General features: G+C 37.2%; 1 protein-coding gene across 6 annotated transcripts in view; it reads right to left on the bottom strand.

Moving 5' to 3' along the window:
• The window catches only part of cep128 (centrosomal protein 128), a 165,673-nt gene that overhangs the window by 44,139 nt on the left and 107,933 nt on the right, over nt 1-13,601 (bottom strand). The gene's annotated exons all lie outside the window — the stretch shown is intronic.

The raw sequence follows: 13,601 nt of genomic DNA on the forward strand, positions 1-13,601 counted from the left end.
ACGACGTGACACAAAATATCTGCTGGCTATCTGCCGAACGGCTCTGGTAGTTCCGCTTCAGCACTGATGATGTTGTAGAAATAGTGCGCTCTGGTTGGTCTGGATTATTCGGGATTTTTTATTTTATACAGAAATAAGTTATTTATAATTCAGATGAGAATAAAGTTAGTGTTGATTAAAATGAAGGAAAACAAATATATTGATCTGAAATATAGCACATTAATTTCAAATTTATTTAGGTTCAATTACCAAACATACAATCTTAATTTAATTTAAAGCAAACAATACATTTAAAAGATATGGGTTGTATGCACTTTTTTTTTAATAAAAAAAGATATATATCCAAAAAACAAGGCCTTAAAGGGTTAAACTCTTGTCACTGTAACAGACACAATCTCTCTCTCTCACACACACACACACACACACACACACACACACACACACACACACACACACACACACACACACACGTCAAGTCACTTCCATTTTAGATGCAATATTGAATAAGCAGAAAATTCAGATTTTCTGCTCTGAAAATATAAATAAGCATAAAAATTGAATAAGCACTTTTAATATTCTAAACAGAATAAGCACTAGTCGCTAATGAATAAGTACTAGTACTTAATGGAATAGATACTAGTATCTAAAAAATAAGTACTAGTAGCATGAAAATAGAGACTAGTAGGTTAAAATGATAAAATGTTAAAACGGCTTGCCATATTGGCTCAGAGAGAGAGAGAGAGAGAAAATGAACTTTTAGATACTAGTACCTATTAATAGATACTAGTATTTATTCAATAAATACTAGTACTAAGTCATTAGATACTAGTACCTATTAAATAGATACCAGTACTTATTCATTAGCTACTAATACGTATTCAAAAGAATATCTAAAGAATAAGCACTAGTATCTAAAGAATAGGCACTAGTACTAAAGAATAATCACTGGTCGCTAATGAATAAGTACTAGTACTTAATGGAATAGATACTAGTATCTAAAAAATAAGTACTAGAAGCATGAAAATAGAGACTAGTAGGTTAAAATGATTAAATGTTAAAACGGCTTGCCATATTGGCTCAGAGAGAGAGAGAGAGAGAAAATGACCATATTCAAACCAAAATATCTGACTTCCTCTTGGTCTGAGCTAATGACAGTTAATTAGAAAGTTGTCCGGCTTGATCTGAACAATATGCGTACCGAGTTTTATGATTGTAGGTAAAACTATAAAACTAACCCCCCCACTTTTGTCAAAAGGTGGCGCTACTGAGTCCCTGCACCACGCCCGTTTCTGAAACTTTGCACATGTCTACAGGCTAATAAATGTGATCTGTCTGTCGAGTTTCATGCAATTTTAAGCAATTTCAGGCATGCTAAGAGTCTCAAAAGCATCCAAAAAGAATATTAAAGTTTGATGCGTTGCCATGGCACCAGTATCTAAGATATCAATAATCCTTTCACAGGTCTACATCTGCCGTGTATTTACATTATACAGATGAAGTTTGAAGCAAATCGGGTTAAAATAAGAGGGTGATTTCAAAGCATTTTGAAAGTGACACAATTCCTGCTGCCAGTTGGTGGCGCTATAACTTTGACTCACAATAGTCACATCCATGTGATCGGCCTCTTACAACGAACACACTGCTGAAGTTTCATTAAGATCAGCTAATGTATGCTGAAGTTATAACACACTTCCTGTTTCCATTATTCGCCATAAATTCGTTTCCTCGTCACGGCCAAACTGTTCGAGATATCAGAAATCCCCTGGCAATTTTTCATCCTCAATGTCTTGACATCATGCTGACCGAGTTTCGTTGCGATTGGTTGAATTCTCTAGGAGGAGTATATCGAATTCCAGGGGCATACGCTTCCAAACAAACCATAATAGCCGACTTCCTGTTGGGCTGGGGTAAAAAGTAAAAGTACAAAGGATATATAAGGCCCAATGACGTGACGTGCAATTTTGATGTCCAAACCCCTTTATGAAGTCAAAATAAGGAAATGTTTAATAAAAAGCACATTTATTGAATCTATTAATCTCTGTTTATCAAATGATATGAACATATAGTGAGGGTATTACAAAGTGTAAGAATTATTAGACATTATAGTCTTATAATGTCATACCGGATAACTGTCCGGACCTTAGAGTGACATACAAAAAAGCCAAACAAACTGTAAAAAAATTAATAAACCCTAACATCTCTGCCACAGGCATTATTGTATGAGTCTTGACAACAATATATTTAAATATTACAACGAATATGACATCCAGTAGATTGTTATGCTTTGGTGCATTCTGTCCCAAAACTGGCTGCCAGCCAATGTCATACGGGATAACAAGCAAATTGGAGCAATTTTATTGTAAATTTTATTTTGACACGATGTGAGACAGCATGTTACACAATCAGGAAGACCCTGAAGGACCCCCAAACAATGGTGAAAGTCTTTTATGTCTTTCATAAAATGTGTTTAACTTACCCTTTTTCCTCACTAGCACACTATGTAGTAAAATCCTGTGTCATGTGGGATAACGCTAAAATAACATATATAATGTGGATTTTATGTCAATATGTTTATTTAGCATGACTTTATATATTTGGAAGTTGAAGGTAAAGGTTGCAGATTTCTATAGGTAGCCAAAAATACTGCCTGATTAAGATTTAATCTGAGTTTTGTCATACCGGATAACAATTTTGTCATACCGGATAACAATTTTGTCATATAGGATAACAGTTGTTAGCCCATAATGTCATCCGTTATCTTGGATGACGTGTTTGACAATATATTCTTATACAGTTTTCAGCTTTAATTTGCATAATTTCCATTCAAATGGTGATATTAACATATCATTAACATTGTTTAGTTGAATATTAGCAAATTATATAATTCATAATAATATTCAATTACAGTTACATTACATTTACTATAGACATTGTCTAAAATAACATTGTGTTCATTTAATGTAATTTAGTGATTCAGTGTTTAACCCATTAATAAGCTTTTTCTTTATAAATATGTTGTTCAATTAGATGCTTTTGTAAATTTGTTCAGTGAAATGAGTGAAGGTCGCCTACTTTAACCCTTTACATTATTTATGAATATCGATGTAGATTGACTATGATCAGTAAAATGGTTCAAGGTACTTTTCAGTAATAAATTAAACCTAATGTTGAAAAGTTGTGCTGTTTTGATATTCATAAACATGAAAAAAAAATGGTTTAAATGTATTTACTTGCCAAATCTGGGAAGAAACCACACTGAGTTTGTGTGTAACAGTTTACACACTGAAAACCACATCTCTATTTCTTTAAAGTGGAGCCTAATTAATTTCCTTGGAAAAACATTGCATAACATTAATTATTTATGAACATTATTATGTGTAAGTGTTGTAAAAATGACAATTCATGTGTTAACTCATATGGTGTCATACCGGGTAACAATTTAAGTCAGGCGGGATAACGCTGTTTTTTCCCATTGAAATGCATAATTTCACTTCATGGAGTTGAGGAAACAATAATAACATGATATCAAGTCCTGTAAAACTTTTTCAGAATTTTTGCATTTTAAATCACATTGCAGTGTTAAAATGTGTGTAAAGAACTTGAACAAGTAGGGTCAGGTTTAAAGAAATCACAATATAATGAGAAAAAAATAGTTGTGCAGATTTTTTTTTCTGAGCTTTAAATATTGTTTTACTGCATCACTTTACATATTCATTAAGTATTTTTGATTTGAAAAGTTTTAATATTATAATATTTAGAAAATGCATTAACGTTATCCCGTATGACATTTTGACTGGTGTCGTCACATATTTCTCACTTAAACCGCTTAAAATACATTGTTTAAAATTGAGATTTTAGTAATAAGTAAAAAACATCCCCATAAAGATAATAACTACTTTGATGTGCAGTTTTAACCTATTTGAATTTTTAATCAGTTGAAAACCTTATTTGTCACTGGCCCATAAACCGATGAGATCTATATGTGTACCGAGTTTCATATTATTACATGCAAGCGTGTTTGATTTATGGACCAAGTTTTCAGACCCCGTTCCAGGGGGCGCTGTCGAGCCCCCCTGCCACGCCCGGGTACCACCTTCAGCCCAGCCCTGATGGCCGCGGGTTCTGACCTGTGTGCAAAGTTTCAAGAGTTTTCGTGCACGTTAAGTGCCCCAAAAGTGCCCGAATAGTCGCTAGAATAATAATAATAATAATAATAATCCTTAGGAAAACAATAGGGCCTTCGCCTTTTCAAGGCTTGGGCCCTAATAATAATAATAATAATAATAATAATAATAATAATAATAATCCTTAGGAAAACAATAGGGCCTTCGCCTTTTCAAGGCTTGGGCCCTAATAATAATCCTTAGGAAAACAATAGGGCCTTCGCCTTTTCAAGGCTTGGGCCCTAATAAACAGTTAAGCATCAAGAACGGTAAAACATTAACGCTGTCGGCCAACAGCATGTATGCTACAATGCGATTCGATCTCGGGTCGCTTGAAGCTCCGTAAGCTCATGTCGTTGCGTTGACCACAGAGCTACCGACAGAACTGCTGTTCAGTCAACGTCTTATGCTCTTGCAAAGCCTCATTAATGTAGCCTAATATGTTTCTATTGCGATGTTTTAAGTTTTCATTATTTATTCAATTTAATTTGAGTATTGTGATTATGAATTATTTTAACTACGTTTCACTGGAATTAATCTGCTACCAGCTTTCAATTGCTCTGAATGAGCCACAGCGTGGCGGCAGAGATTACGCAATAGAGAGAATAAACGGACACTTTTCAAAGTCTGTGATTGTAGCGCCTCTTAGCGGTAAAAGGCAGCAAATACACCCCAAATTTTACAGCCGCGGCAATCATAGAGCCCTAATAGAGCCCTATTGTTTTCCTAAGGATTCTTCTTCTTCTTCTTTTTATTATTATTATTTTAGGCGCAGAGCCCTATTGTTTTCCTAAGGATTATTCTTCTTCCTCTCTTTTTTATTAGGGCCCAAGCCTTGAAAAGGCAAAGGCCCTATTGTTTTCCTAAGGATTATTAGGGCCCAAGCCTTGAAAAGGTGAAGGCCATATTGTTTTCCTAAGGATTATTATTAGGGCCCAAGCCCTGAAAGGGCGCAGAGCCCTATTGTTTTCCTTAGGATTTTTTTAGTTAGGGCCCAAGCCTTGAAAAGGCGAAGGCCCTATTGTTTTCCTAAGGATTATTATTAGGGCCCAAGCCTTGAAAAGGCGAAGGCCCTATTGTTTTCCTAAGGATTATTATTATTATTATTATTATTATTCTAACGACTATTCGGGCACTTTTGGGGCTCTTAACGTGCACGAAAACTCTTGAAACTTTGCACACAGGTCAGAACCCGCGGCCATCAGGGCCGGGCTGAAGGTGGTACCCGGGCGTGGCAGGGGGGCTCGACAGCGCCCCCTGGAACGGGGTCCGAAAACTTGGTCCATAAATCAAACACGCTTGCATGTAATAATATGAAACTCGGTACACATATAGATCTCATCGGTTTATATATCCTTTGTACTTTTACTTTTTACCCCAGCCCAACAGGAAGTCGGCTATTATGGTTTGTTTGGAAGCGTATGCCCCTGGAATTCGATATACTCCTCCTAGAGAATTCAACCAATCGCAACGAAACTCGGTCAGCATGAATTCAAGACATTGAGGATTAAAAATTGCCAGGGGATTTTTGATATCTCGAACGGTTTGGCCGTGGCGAGGAAACGAATTTATGGCGAATAATGGAAACAGGAAGTGTGTTATAACTTCAGCATACAGTAACTGATCTTGATGAGACTTTAGCAGTGTGTTCGCTGTAAGAGGCCGATCACATGGATGTGACTATTGTGAGTCAAAGTTATAGCGCCACTAACTGGCAGCAGGAAGTGTGTCACTTTCAAAATGCTTTTAAATCACCCTCTTATTTTTACCCGATTTGCTTCAAACTTTATGTGTATAATGTAGACACACGCCAGATGTAGACCTGTGAAAGGATTATTGATATCTTAGATACTGTTGCCGTGGCAACGCATCAAACTTTAATATTCTTTTTGGATGCTTTTGACAAAAGTGGGGGTGTTAGTTTTATAGTTTTACCTACAATCATAAAACTCGGTACGTATATTGTTCAGATCAAGCCGGACAACTTTCTAATTAACTGTCATTAGCTCAGACCAAGAGGAAGTCAGATATTTTGGTTTGAATATGGTCATTTTCTCTCTCTCTCTCTCTGAGCCAATATGGCAAGCCGTTTTAACATTTAATCATTTTAACCTACTAGTCTCTATTTTCATGCTTCTAGTACTTATTTTTTAGATACTAGTATCTATTCCATTAAATACTAGTACTTATTCATTAGCGACTAGTGCTTATTCTTTAGTACTAGTGCCTATTCTTTAGATACTAGTGCTTATTCTTTAGATATTCTTTTGAATACGTATTAGTAGCTAATGAATAAGTACTGGTATCTATTTAATAGGTACTAGTATCTAAAAGGTCATTTTCTCTCTCTCTCTCTCTGAGCCAATATGGCAAGCCGTTTTAACATTTTATCATTTTAACCTACTAGTCTCTATTTTCATGCTACTAGTACTTATTTTTTAGATACTAGTATCTATTCCATTAAGTACTAGTACTTATTCATTAGCGACTAGTGCTTATTCTGTTTAGAATATTAAAAGTGCTTATTCAATTTTTATGCTTATTTATATTTTCAGAGCAGAAAATCCGAATTTTCTGCTTATTCAATATTGCATCTAAAATGGAAGTGACTTGACGTGTGTGTGTGAGAGAGAGAGATTGTGTCTGTTACAGTGACAAGAGTTTAACCCTTTAAGGCCTTGTTTTTTGGATATATATCTTTTTTTATTAAAAAAAAGTGCATACAACCCATATCTTTTAAATGTATTGTTTGCTTTAAATTAAATTAAGATTGTATGTTTGGTAATTGAACCTAAATAAATTTAAAATTAATGTGCTATATTTCAGATCAATATATTTGTTTTCCTTCATTTTAATCAACACTAACTTTATTCTCATCTGAATTATAAATAATTTATTTCTGTATAAAATAAAAAATCCCGAATAATCCAGACCAACCAGAGCGCACTATTTCTACAACATCATCAGTGCTGAAGCGGAACTACCAGAGCCGTTCGGCAGATAGCCAACAGATATTTTGTGTCACGTCGTGCACAATAACCCTAAAGGCACCAGGGTGGCGGTGCCACCGGCTTTTTATGTATATATATATATATATATATATATATATAAATATAGCTGCGAGCAGCGATTACGGGCCAAAGCCGGCGGTACCGCCACCCCGGTGCCTTTAGGTAACTAAAGGCACCGGGGTTGCGGTGCCACCGGCTTGGGCCCGTAATCACTGCTCGCAGCTATATTTATTATTATTATTAGGGCCCAAGCCTTGAAAAGGCGAAGGCCCTATTGTTTTCCTAAGGATTATTATTATTATTATTCTAACGACTATTCGGGCACTTTTGGGGCCCTTAACGTGCTCGAAAACTCTTGAAACTTTGCACACGGGTCAGAACCCGCGGCCATCAGGGCCGGGCTGAAGATGGTACCCGGGCGTGGAAGGGGGGCTCGACAGCGCCCCCTGGAACGGGGTCCGAAAACTTGGTCCATAAATCAAACACGCTTGCATGTAATAATATGAAACTCGGTACACATATAGATCTCATCGGTTCATATATACTTCATGCTCTTACTTTTTACCCCAGCCCAACAGGAAGTCGGCTATTTAGGGTTGTTTGTAAAACGCATGAAATGGAATTTAAAGTACTTCTCCTAGAGAATTCAAAGAAATGCCACGAAACTCGGTCAGCATGAAGTCAAGACATTGAGGATGAAAAATTGCCAGGGGATTTTTGATATCTCGAACGGTTTGGCCGTGGCGAGGAAACGAATTTATGGCGAGAAACGTGAAACAGGAAGTGTGTTATAACTTCAGCATACATTAGCTGATCTTAATGAAACTTCAGCAGTGTGTTCGTTGTAAGAGGCCGATCACATGGATGTGACTATTGTGAGTCAAAGTTATAGCGCCACCAACTGGCAGCAGGAAGTGTGTCACTTTCAAAATGCTTTGAAATCACCCTCTTATTTTAACCCGATTTGCTTCAAACTTCATCTGTATAATGTAAATACACGGCAGATGTAGACCTGTGAAAGGATTATTGATATCTTAGATACTGGTGCCATGGCAACGCATCAAACTTTAATATTCTTTTTGGATGCTTTTGAGACTCTTAGCATGCCTGAAATAGCTTGAAATTGCATGAAACTCGACAGACATATCACATTTACTAGCCTGTAGACATGTGCAAAGTTTCAGAAACGGGCGTGGTGCAGGGACTCAGTAGCGCCACCTTTTGACAAAAGTGGGGGGGTTAGTTTTATAGTTTTACCTACAATCATAAAACTCGGTACGCATATTGTTCAGATCAAGCCGGACAACTTTCTAATTAACTGTCATTAGCTCAGACCAAGAGGAAGTCAGATATTATGGTTTGAATATTGTCATTTTATGTATCTCTCTCTCTGAACCCAAGTCTATGTGTGTGTGTGTGTGTCTGTGATTGTGGGGAAGGGGAGGGGGGCTAGATTAACCATTTGACTGCTGTGTGGTTTGGCCTGCATTAAGAAAGAAAATAAATGTCTTACGCCTTGTATTTTTTAAATAAGTTATATTAATAAGTAAAGGCATATAACCAGTTGAATTGTAGTGCATTGAAAATAGTTTTATATAATTAGTTTATTAATTAAATTAACTTGGTCCTTAAACTTGGTCAGAAAATTTGGTCCATAAATCAAACACACTTGCATGTAATATTATGAAACTCTGTACTCATATAGATCTCATCGGGCCAAACAACTCTAAGCCAGCCCAACAGGAAGTGGGCTATTTTGGTCTTAATGTGGATGTTTTGCAAAACCAGGCTCTACATTTTTACCCACTCCTCTTAAGTGGTTTATTTTATTCCCACCAAACTTTTTCAACATGATGAAAATACATTAAAGAAGCATAATTGTGAATATCTATTGAATATCTCTAATTGTTTTGCTATGGCGAGGGATTAAAGTCATGTAAAAAAAATAAACACTAAAAGCCTCATATCTTCTAAAAATTTAATTATACACCATTTATTTCTAGATAAAATTATACAAATATCAGAACTAAACCCATTTTATTCTTGTTTTCAATTTAAGAATAATGTACAAGTTTAAAAACAGCCAGGATGCACTATTCAGTTAAAAAATAAATATATCAAATAATACATAGGGCTATACTGCCCTCTTGTGTTCAAAATCAGGTAGGCCTGTTGTATTTAAATATAGGTAGCTGCTATGTGACTCCGAGAATTTTTTCTCACCGGTTATTTGACGTGTAACACCGCTGGGGGCTTTTATATCGCTAAGTTAAAAGTGAAAGTAAAGTAAGGACATTTATAGTGGTGGCGCTCGCAGTGCGCTCGAATGAATTTCTATGGAAGTAGAAATGAAAAAACGTTCGCTCTGTTTTGCTCGCTCGTCGCCATGGACGCGCACCGTAATGAATGCCACTGCAGCCGCATACTTTTTAGTGTCACTTTAAAATTAGTGCAATATCGGGGGCCAATTGCTTGAATTGTGAGTTCAATAGTCTATTATTTTTCACGGAAAACACAACAACAAAAGAGTACAATGACAGATTCGCTTAAATAGGCGCTTTTACATAAAATAGCCTATTCCGTCATCATCTTTTCAGTCAGCTCTTCACTCTCGTGATTAATGAAATTTGACTCCTGTTGCTGATATTTGCTGCAACTTTCGTTCTGCTCACAATTTAGTAAGCAAACACGCTTCAAATGTGTTTTTATTTTATTTTTGTGTATATATATGTGTGTATATATATAGCTTATGTTTCAAATATGAGTTAATTAACAATCGTTTGAAAGAATGATACTTTTAAACATATCACTAAACCGTCATTAGGTGTCGCCAGGCGACCGTCTTAATGAGCGAGTCATTGATTCATTTGTTTGAACGATTCGTTCGAACGGCTGAGTCATTCATGAATGAGACAGATTATGGATTGGTCATTGAATCTTTGAGTCAACCGATTCGTTCAAAATGCTGAATCATTCAGTAGAGAAAACACGTTGCTGTGAGATGCTCGATGGTTCTGCTGTGATCTTTGTTCAACTATTTTCACTGCTGAAACAGAAAAAAGTCAATATTGCATATAAAATGTAAGTGATTTGACTTGTGTGTGTGTCTGTGTGTGTGTGTGTGTGTGTGTGTGTGTATAATTGTGTCTGTTACAGTGATTGTTTAACCCTTGTTAAAGTTTAGGCCTTGTCTTTTTGGATATATATCTTTTTATATAAAAAAAAAGGGGCATACAACCCATATATTTTAAATGTATTGTTTGCTTTAAATTACATTAAGATTTGTATGTTTGGTAATTGAACCTGAATGAATTTTAAATGAATGTGCTATATTTCAGAGTTTTCCTTAAAATTTGACCTAACACTAACTTTATTCTCATCTGAATGATAGATTATTTATTTCTGTATAAAATAAAAAAGAGATTTTGGTTGGGTGACAGTTGTAGTTTACAGTTTGACAAAAGCACAATGTTGTGTTTTATTGCGATTGTTCACAAATATAAGTAAACACTTTGCAGTTTGAATAATGTCCTGTATGAACAAAAGGACGGAGTATGTTTTTATGTCTACATTGTTCAATCACTTTTCACACACACACACACACACACACACACACACACACACACACACACACACACACACACACACACACACACACACACACACACACACACACACACACACACACACACACTTTTTTTCTAATCAGATCAGGCAAATAATATTCTGTCTTGGCACAATTGATTTAACTTTCATAACTTACTTATTTCATGTGTCCATTAAGTCCATGAGACCGTAGGGTGTCTCATTTTTCATTTTAGGTTTCAGAAGGTTGCTCGCGCATATGATATGTGCCCTCAATGCACACTTTTGCTCACACATAAATATAGCTGCGAGCAGCGATGAAGGGCCAAAGCCGGTGGCACCGCCACTCCGGTGCCTTTAGGTAACTAAAGGCACCGGGGTTGCGGTGCCACCGGCTTGGGCCCGTAATCGCTGCTCGCAGCTATATTTATTATTATTTTACTACCTTTTGGGCACTTTTGGGGCCCTTAACATGCTCGAAAACTCTTGAAACTTTGCACACGGGTCAGAACCCACGGCCATCAGGCCCGGGCTGAAGATGGTACCCGGACGTGGCAGGGGGGGTCGACAGCGCCCCCCTAGAATGGGGTTTGAACACTTGTCCATATATCAAACACGCTTGCATGTAATAATCTGAAACTCGGTACACAAATAGATCTCATCGGGCCAAACAACTTACATACTCTAAGTTTTACGTCAGCCCAACAGGAAGTCGGCTATTTAGGGTTGTTTGGAAACGCACGCTCAGGAATTTGGAACACTTCTCCTAGGGAATTCACCCGATCATCACCAAACTCGGTGTGCATGAAGTCAAGACATTGAGGATGAAAAATTGCCAGGGGATTTTTGATATCTCGAACGGTTTGGCCGTGGCGAGGAAACAAATTTATGGCCAATAATGGAAACAGGAAGTGCGTTATAACTTCTTTATACATTAATTGATCTTGAAGAAACTTCAGCAGTGTGTTCGTTGTAAGAGCCCGATCACATGGATGTCACTATTGTGAGTCAAAGTTATAGCGCAACCAACTGGCAGCAGAATCCACTCCAGTACAACCCAGTACGCCATAAGTCTGCACTGGCTGTAAACAGAAAACCGATGTATAGTAAGTGTCTAGGCTGCATGTATAATACCTTATTAGTAAAGAAATTGGCTACTTACTCTACAGATAGTGAGCTACCCGGTCCTTCTGGCCTCAGACGTCACCTCCAATTCACTTTGGGCAAATAAAAAAATCACTTCTAAAATACAGCGGGGGCGGCAAGCTGGGATCCTCTGTTACACAGCGAGATACACGTGTCGTCTGAATTATCCAAACTTTCAAGCTGTGGCATGAAAATATCCCAATTAATGCAGCACTCTCCTGTTCAGTAGGCATCGCTTGGAATTGATAACATTTATGACACCACCAGCTCTCCAGTGCTCTCTGTCTGTGGTTGTGTTGCAGCATCTTCTCTCTCTTAGTTCATTGTCTGTAATGTATATTCTGGTTCGAATAAGTAAGGTTGGGCAAAACATTGCAATTCATCCTCTATGTTGAAATCTGAAGACATATTTATGAACCATTTTATGTACAGCGTGCATTTTCCTTTACTTGTAAACACAAGCTTTCGGGTTATATATCAGAACGCCAGCTCCTGCGTCATCTCCACACGCATGCGTCGTAGTGCTTTCGTGAACACGGATTTCATTGAAAATATCTTAATCTGTGTACCGAATATGAATAAAGGTCTTACGGGTTTAGAACGACATGAGGGTGAGTCATTAATGACAGAATATTTTTTTTGAACTAACCCTTTAACCCCGTCTCGTGACGCTTTGCAAAATCTGCAGTGGTCATGTGTTTTGAAGGAGGCGTGGCTTTGGAGACGCTCTAAAGGGAGGGTGGGATCTTATGCTTTCAAAGCTAGCTTGCTATTGCCTACCCTACCTTTAAGCTTTATTCCAGATTTGCATACTTTCCAACATTTTTGTGGACAGATGATTACAGCATTTCACAAGGTTTGTAATGAGACGAGTTTATAAACTGTTTTCACAGAAACTAAGTGTTAATCTCATGCAAGAGAATAATTAAGGCAAAAGTATTGTAATTCCCATCCTGTAGTGTAAAGTAAATGTCATTAGAGTATGAGAGCAAAGAGAGTATGTTTTAACAGTTTTTGACAAATTTTAAATCATAAGCATGCGAAAACATACTCTGTTGCTCTCTCATGGACCGTTTTGTTGGATCATTTAGAATAGTCAATTTAGGCAAAAGAAAAAAAGAGTGATGTCAGGGTGGTGGGCACTGCGCAAATTTCCCAACCATCTCCCTTCTTTCTTTCTTTAAGCATGTACGATTCTAACTTCAACCTAGGGAAGATAGGAAGATATATACGTTTTCACACCTTGAAAGTCCACACCAAGGTCCAAACCAAAGTTCATGTTTTGATACATTTTATACATTCGGTAAGTTTTGGTTTGGTTTCACAATGCAATTATGCTCGCGCACTAAAGAACTTTACATGACATACTTGCGCCCTGTCGTCATCATCTATGTGGGCTGCATCTTGACATTGAATGGTTTGTAAACGGACGTGCGTCTGACGTCAGTGTGTTGTCAATTTGGCGGTTAATTTTGACAAGAATTAATGAACAGACACATATCGTTGCCACTATACTGTTATTATTACGGCATTACTACCTGCAGCACCAACTATACTCGAGGCTAGTTCAAATTCGCCAAAAGAACGTCCTCATTGTGCGAACATTTTATCGTCGCCGGCAGGAAAGGATGAGAAGACTGCAAGCAATCCTGCGAGAACCACCGGAACTTCCTGTAAATGGTCTGAAAGTCCAAAC

The sequence above is a fragment of the Siphateles boraxobius genome, unplaced genomic scaffold, assembly GCF_051911475.1.
Source record: "Siphateles boraxobius isolate OS27281-9 unplaced genomic scaffold, OSU_SipBor_1 8, whole genome shotgun sequence".
Classification (NCBI taxonomy): domain Eukaryota; kingdom Metazoa; phylum Chordata; class Actinopteri; order Cypriniformes; family Leuciscidae; genus Siphateles; species Siphateles boraxobius.